Raw genomic sequence first — 13,293 nt, 5'->3', positions numbered from 1 at the left:
GTTACTACTCCTGAAAAAAAAAATTCTGCAATAGTTTTTTGAAATATAAATTTGTAATTTTTGTCTTAAAAATATAAAAATAGAAATGAAGTATTTACACATAACCCCCCCCCCCCAATATCTTAAAAATAACAAATTGGTTTTGTAACCAAACACAAAATGGTAAATGCTAAATAAAGAAGATGGCTAGAATGGCTGGCAGCTTATGCTTATCTTTTCATTGTTACAATCATAAAGGTGATTGAAACAGTTATTGCTGCTTTCTCAAAATTGTGGACTATTTATCAAAATGTGAATTTGGGTATTTGGTTTGAAAATAATTAATTAGCACTAAAACGTTTAGTGGTATAATTGAGTGAAACTTTTTTTTTTTGAAAGCCATAATTGAGTGAAACTGGAATAGCAGCTTTTGTAGTGGAGATAATAGTTAATAAAGTCCAATGTTTTCTAGAGTAATTTAACAATATAATAATGTGGTCCTAATCCTACTGTTATCAAAATAACTATAACGACCATTTATAAGAGCTTAAGAGAGTATGTGAAATACACCCCTTTTCTTCCTTTCACACTGGTCTCCCTCTCTCATTGGAAGCACGTGCTCCATGTTGCACAGAAGGATGTGTTCATATTTGTTGGTTCAATTAATGAACACAAGTTGTTTTCTCATATTGCAGAGTATTGATCCAAAATTCTAACAACAATGAAGATGGTTAACAACTACATATATTATCTTCAAACCCTACTTCTCTTGTTTACAAGGAAAATATACTGTGATTTATGACTAATCCTCATATTAGGAAGATTAGAAGACATTGAAAAGGTCAAAATGTTTTTCCTTCTACAGTAGAGTCCTCTTTCTCCTTCTCTGATTCTTTTTTTAATCTTTGTAATATCATGTTTCTTGGATGGGGATCAATTGTCAGTAACACTTAGGTCCCATTTGATTCGTGGGAATAGGAGTCTGGAATTGGAATTGGAATGGCTCAGTCTAATTCCAACTGTTTGGTTGATGGAATCGGAATCCATTCTTACTCTTAGTAGAACGGTCATTTCCTCCCCTGTTTTGGGAATAAAATCCCAATCCAGCTGATTCCAATTTCCATTGTAACCAAAAGGACCTTAATTTATTTAATTAATTAATATTTTTCATATGATGTATGCACATTCTTTATGAATGTATGTAGGCATGCACACCAACCTCGAATTAGAACCATTTTACCCACTGGTTCACAATCAGCAGTTCCACCATCGGGCTCGAACAGACAGTTTGTTGCAATTTTAAAAATATAAAAAATAAAAATGTCAAAAACTATTGTCTAACGCAAATGGGTTGACTGTTCGACAGGTTAATAGGTTGTTGACCAAATCAATAGTTTTTGACAAAGTTCCGGTTCAAGGGTGAAATGGATCCGGTTGTTATAACGATTTCCAAGTCGAATGGTCTAACCTTCCAGGTAACGATGGTTCGAAAACCTATATTAATTTTTAAGATTTCTTTTTTATTTACATTTTGCTGGTGCCTGGTGGAGGATGCGTAAATACATGTCTAACTCTAGCTAGAGAGTGGCAACATTAATCAGTTGTACATTAAGAGAGCTGGAAACTAGGCCATTCTTCGCATGAATCTTGCCTAGACTTCATGGAGTCTGTCTTTGGCATCATAGTTGCTAGCAGTTTGTTAATTGCTCTACAACGTAGAGCCTTGGGCAACCATGGAACCTAGTTTTGGCTTCTTTTGAGTTTTGAAGCCAGAAACAAACAAAAATCCAGCTTTGCTGTGGAGTCTTAAAATTGATTAAAACTGATCTCATCGACACAACAATATCTAGCTATGTATAGATATAGCTTAAACGCAAAGGATGATCTAGACCTTGAGTCTCAACGGTGTAGCTTTAATTTACATCTCTGCTCCAGAAATGCCTATACAGAGCACATGTTCAAGGGCTTGAAAATTCTACCATTTGATGAGTTTTGGATAATTCCAGAGTTCATAAACAGACACTGTTTGATGATTTTAGGCATTCAAACGTGTAAAATATGCGATGGGCCTCGATATTGCGGAGGGATGAACTACTCAATAATTAACCCACGTACGTAGAACATCACCTAATCTTATGAGATGGGAGGGTCAATACCTCAATCTAATTAATGAATATGCGGAGGTGGATTAATTTAGATTGGATGGCCGGCCAGATGGGTCAAGACTCATTCAATCAGTTTGTCTTCTGGCTTCTGTGATCTCTAAGGAAATTAAAAGGAGGAGAAATCCACCATTGAAGTTCAGATATATAATCATATCTAGTCTTCAAAACAAAACCCATATAGAATAAATAAGAATTTGTCCTCCAATCGTTCCACAACAGTGTTCTCATATACGTTGAAGATAAGACAAAAAAACCCAAGATTTTGAATTCGAATTCAAGCCAAAACGAGCATCAACATTGGGTTTTGTTTGTTTTTTTTTTTCAATCCATTGAACCATCTTAATCAGTCAAATCGTTGACGAAAATCTAATGACGACAAGGGTATCCAGTTGTGCAGTCTACTACTATATAGCCTATAGGCACTTAGACGAGGATTGTGAAACGCAGACATGAATGGTTCATCCAAGCTCGATATCCTCCCAACGGACACTACGAAGAAGATAGTGCTCCATAACAAGTTTTAACATGTTGACGTCTCAGTTAGTCCTTTCTGCTGGAAGAAAATTGGTGCATATAGCGATTCTCGTTGACACTTGAAAACCAACTTCCAGAAACCTTAACCCAATTAGAGTCATTCTAAATTGAATTCAGATTTCCTACCCACAAGAACCCCTATCGGCCCATTAACTTGGATCTTATCTTTATTATGGCTCAGTTTGAAAAGAGTACAAATATAAATATGAATAGTGTAAATGCATACAAAATAATTCAGAAAAAAAAACAAGGTTTTGTGCTCTACAAATTTGTATTTGTACTCTTTCCAAACTAAGCCTATGTGGCAAATGGGGCATCATTGCATTTGGACCCTTGGATTTCACACTATATATGACACTATTTAGGGGGTGTTTTACAACTTGAATTGTTTTTCTTGTTGCTAATTCCAAAAACAAATCAGAACCATCTGATTTGAAAACAATATATTGTTTCTCAAAACAAAAACACACAAAAAGAGGAAAACATATTCTTGATTGTGCATTTTTCTTTTTTGTTTTTTCACAACTGAAACAAAAAATCTGTTCTATTTTAAAAACATGTTTTCATGTAGTTATTTAATAACATATTCCATAAATCATATAATTTCTACACTACAAAATTTATTATTTTTTAAAAAATCATTATTTTGATGATTTCAAAAACATGTATTGTTTTTTTAAACAAAACTTTTGAAAACAAAAACAGTGCTCAACATGTTTTTTATTTTTTCACTGGTATGAGAATTTCAAAAACAAATGAAAACAAAAACATTCTTGTTGGTGTTCTGTAACATGAATTATTTCCTTTGTTGTAATTTCAAGAATTTTTTTTAATGATTCAGTGATTTAGAAAAAAGTTGGGCCTAGAATAAAAAATGCATAAAACACTTGTGGGTTATGCCATGTTTTCTTCTTTTTACAAGACTGAAATAACAAATGTGTACTTGAATTTCTACTTTCAAAAAACATGGCTTTTGGTATTATGTTTCATGAAGAATAGAACATTCAAATAGAGGTTCTGACTGCTATATATGGATATCAGTTTTCTTAGATCCAGATCCATTCAAATGTGGGTTTGGTATGATATAAAGGAGCTTTAAAGCAAAACTTGTATGAGGATCTATGGAAATTCTGATGTGTGTGGCCCACATCATCCCTTCGGAAAAGAAACCATGCATGTTTTTGTTTATGGAAAGCATCCTTTTGTTGGGTGGCATTCTTTAGAAGCAAGGTAAACAAAAACGTTTCTGATGGAGAACATCCTTTAAAAATGTGATAAAGAGGTTGTTAGTTTGTTATGAATTGATTAGATGAATATAGCATTACTTTAGATAGATTTAATTTCAATCAATTACTTTAAAGTCTACCTATTTTTAATTGATTCAGGTTTTATAAAATATACTTTCATGTTTAACAATTACATTTGTTTGGTGCACGATGCAACAGATGCATCATAGATTTTGCCTAGATGTGACAGGAAGAAGATTGAGGCATGGAAATTAATGATGAAAATTAAAATGTCTACTTCCTTTCTTATGGTTGTATAGGGATCTCGGCCCAGACTGTCCATAAAACAAGTCAAACCAAAGGCTAGTATGGGTCATTTCAGCCCAAACAATTCTCTTTTATGGATCTACCTATTGAATTGTTTAGGGAAACCTAATGATCAAGAATCTTTATATAGAAATATGGCTGTTAAACCAAAATAGACCCAGAATTTTCTCTAGATATCATTTTTGCATGGGAAAGTTTCAACCCAAGAACCTTACCCTAACTTTAGAAAAAACCCTTCTTTTATGGACATTAGGGCTGCAAGTTGGGCCAGGTTAGGTTCGGCTGAGGCCAACCCTAAAGATCTAAAGATTCTAAACACCCAACCATAACCCTAACCTTAGGTTGGACTAAGGTTGGGCCCAACCCAACCTTCTTCCCATCCCTTAAAATCTTATAAAACTTCTTAATCTCAGATTTTAATTTAACTTTTACTTTCCCTATATATATTAATCATATGTTTTATTAGTATTTATTTGTTGATGTTTTTTATTAATTTTTGTAGTACAAAATTCGAAAAAACAAAATGTGTTTGAAATGACTTACTTTATTATAAGTTATGGTTTATGATAGGTCTTTTATGGGTTAGTAAACAGCAAAGAGGAGATGAAGAATAAAATATTCAAAAAGCATAAAATATATTATTAAGGTTTTAGTTTTTTTTATTAGGATTAAGTGAAGTGATTATCTTTAAAGAAAGACATGATAGTATGTAGTAGGGGCAATACAACTATAACAAATCAATGTATGATATATCATATATAACATATATCTATATATGACATATACTATAGAGTCGGATCCGAATTGAGTCAGGTTACCCAAGGGGTCAACCTTAAGTCAATCCAAAGTAAAGTTGGGTTAAGATTGGATTTGGGCCAACCCAGCCCAAGTTGCAGCCTTACAAGAGATCATCATCATCATCATCATTATCATCATCATCTTCTTCTTCTTCTTCTTCGCCTTAGTCCAAAGTCTTTAGTTCACAATGTATTCAATTCCTCAATCCATATCACACTCACCATGTTTTGGCATTCCTGGAATGATGTCTGCAGAGCAAATTTTCCATGTTGGCTGTATTTGGTATGAGTTTAAAAAGCATAGGCATTGATGTAAATGCAAGTTCGGTCAAAAGTTAGAATGCAAACTTGCTTTGGTTTTACAATGATAAATTTTACATGACCAACTTTAAGTACAAAAATTTACTTCTATTTTTTTAATCAAACTTTGCTCCTTGATTGTAAAAATATATAAGAAAAATACAAATAATTTCATTACAAAGACAATTCTTACCAAACAATTGCAAAATCAAACTGAAGCAAAAATTCACCTTAATTTTGTATTTGCACTCATACCAAAAGCAACAGTATCTCCTACTTGATGGGCAGTTTTGAAGCCAAAATCATCCCTCAATGTGGCAAAAATAGCATAGTTCATGTAATCTAGAACCCCAAGTTTTGAGAGGAGGAAATGCTTTCCCAATATGTACCATACAAATATTTGTACATGTTCTTGTGCTCTTATCGTGTGTATGCTTTAGCTTTCCAATAGAGGCTCTGAGTTTTGAATACATTTGAGAATATTATCATTGTACAGTCTTTTTTTGCTATAAATTATATAAGGAAAATAATTAAATATGTGTGCTCCTGGAGTCCGGACAACAGCCTTGCATTTGCATGCCTAGAGAATGGGCCGGGCCACACTTGGGCCACCCAATTTCCACTTGTAAATGCAGATAACCCCGTTCTGTTATATGGGCCGGGTCACATGTAGACTGTAAATGCAGAACCTCATTTTTTTAGAACTAAAAAAAATCACATTGAAAAACGCCCCTTAAGTTTGTGAGGCTTGGTTCATTTACATTTTCAGCACAAGAATTATTAAGTGTGACGAACAAAATGTTCAATTAGTTACAAAAAATTGAAGATTTAAACAAAAATATGAATGCATATGGTTTGTGATGCTAACAAGCATGCTAAAAGACCACTTTAGCCTTTTAACTTATTTATGTGATGAAACGAATGTTTGGGTCAAACAACATGATTAATATGTTATTCCCATAGGTTTAGTTTGGAAAGACTATAAATACAAATGTATACAATATAAATATATACAAAATAATACCCAAGATGAAAGTTCAAAGTATTGATACGGTAGGGTGTATCGGCCTGTATTGGTGCTTTTTTTTTAAGTTTTATTTATTCATTTTTCAAAATCAGTTCAGAGGAGTCGGTTTAAGTCCCAACTACCCTCTGAAATGTATCAACAATATGAGCTGATACATATCAATACTTTAAACCTTGCTCAATGACGGGTTTGTCGAAGCCCTCAAAATTAGTACTAGTCCCACAATAAAATATTTGCAGTAAAAGTAGTTCTAAGTCGAATTCCACAGGGAGCAAATCAGTAATCTCTTAGCCGAATGGATAAAGTAATTGTGTGGGAAAATTTAATAACTAAAATTAAAAGAATAACAAACTAAACAAACAAGAGAAAATCAGTCTTACCAAATTCTGGTTCAAGGGTTCGGGTTGAATCGATTGGCCATCAATCCTAGGTACATTTCAGCATTCTTGCAATTCAAGCATTTAACCTTAGATTTATTAGGATAGCCATAATAAACCTTGTGTTTTCCTAATTCAGTTGACCAAACCCAGCATTCGATCAACACTTATCACCACTCAATTGGGTACGATAGCGTTCCATGTTAAACAATGATAACATTAAGATTTGTGGAAACAGTTAAACCAAAATAACAATAATTGAGATAGCTGCAATTATTGAATTTTGTTCCATCGATTCCTTTAGGTTGAACCATGTTAAAACATTGGTCAAAGGCTGTCACGAACAATTGACCCAAAAAGATATCAACCTAATTGCTACTTGTACCATTATTCGTGATAATTACGGATCACCGAAATCATGGATAGCAGTAGGAAAATCAACATTAATTCAGTTTGTCAGACTAATTAACATTAACATCCAATAAAAATGTGCACAAGAACCAATGAATACTTGAATTAAAAAACAAGAAAATAAATTAACTACAGAACCTCACAATGGCACAATCGAACCTCCCCCCTTGAACCAGAAAAAGAAGCTTAGCTGCTCATGATGTGCGCAATCTCCATGCTCTTCTTCTCCATAGCCGAACTGCCTTCTTGAGCTTCTTGGTCTTCTTGATGATCTCTTGGATCTGAGAGTGAGTGATGCTAGAGCTGGTTCACCCCCCTCTTTATATAGCCAAAGGAGAGGGCTGTTTTCCAACTCCTTCTAGGAGATCATCTTATCTTTAGGGAGTCTTGATCTTCTTTGAACTAATCATATCCTATCTCTTATCTAATCCCCAACCTTCTTATCCTTATAGGATTACATTCAAAGTTTAGATCTAATAAGACTCTCTCTCTCTTGGGAGATTACATTCGAATTAGGACTCTAGACTCTTGCATCCGAGTTGGGCTTCTCTGCTACTTGGGCTGCTTCCAGGTTCTTCTGCGAGTTGGGCTTCAGCTGTTAAATGGGTCTGTCTACGAACTTGCTCCGACTTCGGGCCCGGTTCCGTACTCGATGCGGACCGAATCAGTCAAAACCCAAAACATAAAAGTTGTGGGACTTTCTTTCTTCTTTATAATGCTTCTTGAATTGTCCCAATTCGGAGTCTGGAATTATGAGTTAGGCTCAGATCACTGACTGTCGTTGAAACTGTGCAAAATCACCCGATTTGCCCTGTTTTCTTCCAATTGCATTCTTTATTGCCCTGAATCGAAATACAAGAGTAATGAGTTCATTTAAGTGTTAAATAAATGTAAAAGAGTGAATATTAGGGGATAAAAATAGGGTTCTTTTTGGTCTCATCAAATCCCCCCACACTTAAACTTTGCCCGTCCTCGGGCAAGGCAAAAACTCAAGTAACACAAGAGACACTAACTATTGATTTTCAATCTTTCTTTTTCTCTACATGAGGCCTGGTTCATTTCATGCTTTAGTTCAGACTTGATAACCTTTCCCTTTTCATCTCTTTCTCCCTTTTTTCTTATCCAAGAGTGATCGCAAATCACCATTCCTCATGGTCCCAAGTTAAATCGATAGTCAAGGAGACAAGCCTTCTAGGGCTGAAACTCCTTGGACTGCACGGGTGCTCATTGCTTTTAACAAACCAATTCAGCCAGATGCAATTACTTTTCTTTGAATCAAAACAAGGTGTGCTTATTGCCATAAGCTTGTTATGTATCACATCTCCACCACTTAGTGTGAATTCGTAGGATCTGAAGGTGAGAATGGGGTTGGGGTTCTAGGGTGAGTGCATTTTATGCTCCATCTCATCCTTGCCATTTTTTCAAGATGTGAGTGCATTTTATGCTCCATCTCACACTTGCTTTCATTTCTAGATGTGAGTGCATTTTATGATCCATCTCACACTTGTTTTTGTTTCTAGATGTGAGTGCATTTTATGCTCCATCTCACATTAGTTATGATTTTATTTTCAAACTCCCTTTTTTTTCACAAGAATCACAGGGTTTCACCGCCTGATCCATGAATTCATTGATCGTGGTCTCTATATGCCTAACACAGCAAGTTCTAGAATAATCAACCCATGTTTGACAGATAATTATGTGAAAATCAATCAAACCCTTATGCATCTTGCCTATTGATCGATTAAAATCATGAGGTACCATATGCAGCCAAGAAAGATTTAGTTAGTCATGCTTGCATCCTATCTTATCTATTCAGCCTAAGCACATGATTCCTGATAAGTTGAAATCGTTCAAGGATAAGTTTCCAGGGAGCAGAAATTTCAAGAAGGTAAGGTATCCCAAATTTCCATCAGATTTTCGTAATCCCCCCACACTTAAGTTATACATTGTCCCCAATGTATGTGATTATGCATAAAGTAGAAGGATTTGGGGGTACTTCCCTGTTTGTCTTGTTGGGTTCCTGCTAAACACAAAAAATCAAAACCAAACAAAATAACAAAATTAACTAAACACAATGGGTTGCCTCCCATAAGCGCAATTGTTTAACGTCGTTATGCTCGACGTCCTCCTTTGCTACTTTAGCTCTCGTGGTTTCAGCTTTCGGTGTGCTCCCCTTCCATCCATCATGGGCGGGTTCAAATCTGGAATAGGGGCCTTCGTATCCAATTGTGCACTCGATTCTAGCTCCTCATTCATATCTTTTTCAAAAAATTCCTGCACAGTTGGATCAATAGTGTCAACTGAATGGTCTTCATTTGGGTACTTCATAGCTTCAAAAATATTAAATTTAATAGTCTCCCCGCCGATTTCGATGGAGAGGGTACCCTCATCCACATCTATTTTGGTCTTGGCCGTTTTCATAAATGGCCTGCCTAATAGAAGTGGGGCTGAACTTTCGATCGTGTCCTCCATCTTCAGAATGTAAAAATCAACTGGGAAAATTAAATCGTTAACCTGCACCATTACATTCTCAACAATCCCTTTTGGGTAGGTGTTAGAACGATCAACTAATTGGATAATAACTTTAGTTTCCTTTAAAGGACTTAATCTCAAAGCATAATAAATCGAGTATGGCATGGCATTGATAGGTGCACCTAAGTCTAGCATGGCATTCTCGATTTGCTTATTGCCAATCACACAAGGTAGGGTGAACATACCTGGATCAGCATGTTTTTCTGGTAAGGTCCTCTTGATCATGGCTGAAACGTTCTCTCCAGCTCCTACCTTAATGGGGTTCTCGTTTGAGTCCTGTACCTCCTCTTCTTCTTGTCCTTTATCCGCCTTCCTTGGTGAGGTAGGTTCTAGCTGCAGTTCCTTCCCGCTTCTCAACATCACTGCACTTACATTCTCCTTGGGGTTGACTACCGTTTGTGATGGTAGTTTCCCGGAGCTCTGCACCTCCAACTTGCTAATGGAAGTGGCAAGTTGGCTGATTTGGTTCCCCAAATTCTGAATGCTGGCTCTTGTTTCCTGCTGAAATTGCTGAGTATTAGTAGCTAGAGCCTTAACTATATCTTCTAATGATGTACCTGAATTCGGGGGTTGTCCTTGTACTGTAATGGGTGTTAAAAACTGGGGCTGTCGACTAAAAAAATGGGGCTGATATTGGTGCTGTCTTCCTTGGTTCCCGTAGCTTAGATTTGGACGATCTCTCCACCCCGGATTGTAATAATTGGAGTAGGGATCATACTTTCGTTGGGGCTGCCCCGGGAATCCTTCTACGGCGTTTACTTGCTGCATCGATCCATCTTGTAATGATGAACACATGTCCGTAGGATGGCCAGGGATTGAACAGATACCACACACCCTGGCAGTTTGAAATTGTCCTGTAGCGAGTTGTCTTACCAAAGCAGTTAGGTCAGAAATCTGATTTTCTAAATTTTCATGGCTTACCTCATTAACCCGTCTAATGGTACCGTCTGTCCTTGCACCGAACTGCTGTGAATTTTTGGCCATGTTGGAGATTAACTCCCTGGCTCCTTCGGGTGTCTTGTTCACTAAAGCTCCTCCACTGGCTGCATCGACCATACTTCTATCCATGGGCTGAAGCCCTTCATAGAAGTATTGGATTAACAGTTGTTCAGGTATTTGGTGGTGTGGACAGCTAGCAACAAGTTGTTTAAACCTTTCCCAATATTCATATAGCGTCTCACCACCACATAATTGGTGCAGCCAACTCCCTTAATGTCCTCTCTCTGTCAGCCATTCTTTCTACTTCTTCGAAGATGGGAAAATCACAAGTGGGTAGATTGAAATCTGAGTTCACCCTTTTAGGTGAACGATTCTTCCTTTGCTTCGCCTCCTTTCTTAAACGACGGGTGGTCCTCTCAATTTCGGGTTGAATCAATTGGCCATCGATCCTAGGTACATTTCAGCATTCTTGCAATTCAAGCATTTAACCTTAGATTTATTAGGATAGCCATAATAAACTTTGTGTTTTCCTAATTCAGTTGACCAAACCCAGCATTCGATCAACACTTATCACCACTCAATTGGGTACGATAGTGTTCCATGTTAAACAATGATAGCATTAAGATTTGTGAAAACAGTTAAACCAAAATAACAATAATTGAGATAGCTGCAATTACTGAATTTTGTTCCATCGATTCCTTTAGGTTGAACCATGTTAAAACATTGGTCAAAGGCTGTCACGAACAATTGACCCAAAAAGATATCAACCTAATTGGTACTTGTACCATTATTCGTGACAATTATGGATCACCGAAATCATGGATAGTAGTAGGAAAATCAACATTAATTCAGTTTGTCAGACTAATTAACATTAACATCCAATAAAAATGTGCACAAGAACCAATGAATACTTGAATTAAAAAACAAGAAAATAAATTAACTACAGAACCTCACAATGGCACAATCGAACCTCCCCCCTTGAACCAGAGAAAGAAGCTTAGCTGCTCATGACCTGCGTAATCTCCATGCTCTTCTTCTCCATATCCGAACTGCCTTCTTGAGCTTCTTGGTCTTCTTGATGATCTCTTGGATCTGAGAGTGAGTGATGCTAGAGCTGGTTCACCCCATCTTTATATAGCCAAAGGAGATGGCTGTTTTCCAACTCCTTCTAGGAGATCATCTTATCTTTAGGGAGTCTTGATCTTCTTTGAACTAATCCTATCCTATCTCTTATTTAATCCCCAACCTTCTTATCCTTATAGGATTACATTCAAAGTTTAGATCTAATAAGACTCTCTCCCTCTTGGGAGATTACATTCGAATTAGGACTCTAGACTCTTGCCTCCGAGTTGGGCTTCTCTGCTATTTGGGCTGCTTCCAGGTTCTTCTGCGAGTTGGGCTTCAGCTCTTAAATGGGCCTGGCTACGAACTTGCTCCGACTTCGGGCCCGGTTCCGTATTCGATGCGGACCGAATCAGTCAAAACCCAAAACATAAAAGTTGTGGGCCTTTTTTTATTTTTTATAATGCTTCTTGAATTGTCCAATTCGGAATCCGAAATTTTGAGTTAGGCCCAGATCACTAACTATCGTCGAAACTGTGCAAAATCACCTGATTTGCCCTGTTTTCTTCCAATTGCATTTTTTATTGCCCTGAATCGAAATACAAGAGTAATGAATCCATTTAAGTGCTAAATAAATGTAAAAGAGTGAATATTAGGGGGATAAAAATAAGGTTCTTTTTTATCTCATCACTCAAGATACAAGGTTTTGCACTGTACAAATTATGTATTCATACTCCTTCCAAACTGAGCCATAATTGCAGACCATCTCCGCCCTATAAGAGTACATCAGGCCTCTGCTTTTGCAAGGCCCAATACCCTCTCCAACCCCAAGAGATGATATCCCGCAGGAACACCAAGATGGCCCTATCAGCTATGGACCAACCAAAGAATATGAAGTAGAGAAGAATGTACGATACAAGAGCCTTTGTCATTTGTCAGTTTTTGAAATTAAGCAGTACTGTTCCAAATGCATCAATCGAAGTGCCTGTAATAATCTGCCTGTCATTCTGTTCTTTGATTGCACAAAAAGTGAGTCTTATGGGTCATATGGCTAGAAATTCTCCTAGTGAAAACTGTTAAAAGAAATTAATTTGAAATTTGCCTCTAAGATATGATTTCAACTTTGGCTGAGTTTGATTTCGGTGTAAATGTGAATTAAGGTAAATCTCTACATTTGTTTTCAGTGTAAATAGGGATTGTTGTAAAACTTCATATTTGGTTTATATTTTTATTATTTATTTTTAATGTAAAGTTTTTATGATAAATCGATGTAAATCATCTAATCGGCTAACTTTTCTATCAATAATTGATGTAAATGTACATCGATTTACATCAATTTATCATATAAAAAAACCTCCAATGGTCCATTAAAATTTTAAACCCATTAATTGGTTTTTCCATCGATTGAATTTCACATTGATCATTTCTCCACCGAAATCAAACAAACACAGCCTTTGTTTTTTAATTGATTTTTCAAAATTTATTCAAGGTGGAGGCGCAGCCACCTTAAATTTTATTAAAAAGATAATTATTTTATTTACATCATCATCTGAGCCTTATTCTAATTATATGGGTCCACTACATAAATCTAGTTTCGTCATTCTAGTCTGATGTCAA

This window comes from Nelumbo nucifera, chromosome 8, assembly GCF_055504915.1.
Source record: "Nelumbo nucifera cultivar China Antique chromosome 8, China Antique-T2T, whole genome shotgun sequence".
NCBI classification, from domain to species: Eukaryota; Viridiplantae; Streptophyta; class Magnoliopsida; order Proteales; family Nelumbonaceae; genus Nelumbo; species Nelumbo nucifera.
This window is presented reverse-complemented; position numbering follows the sequence as displayed.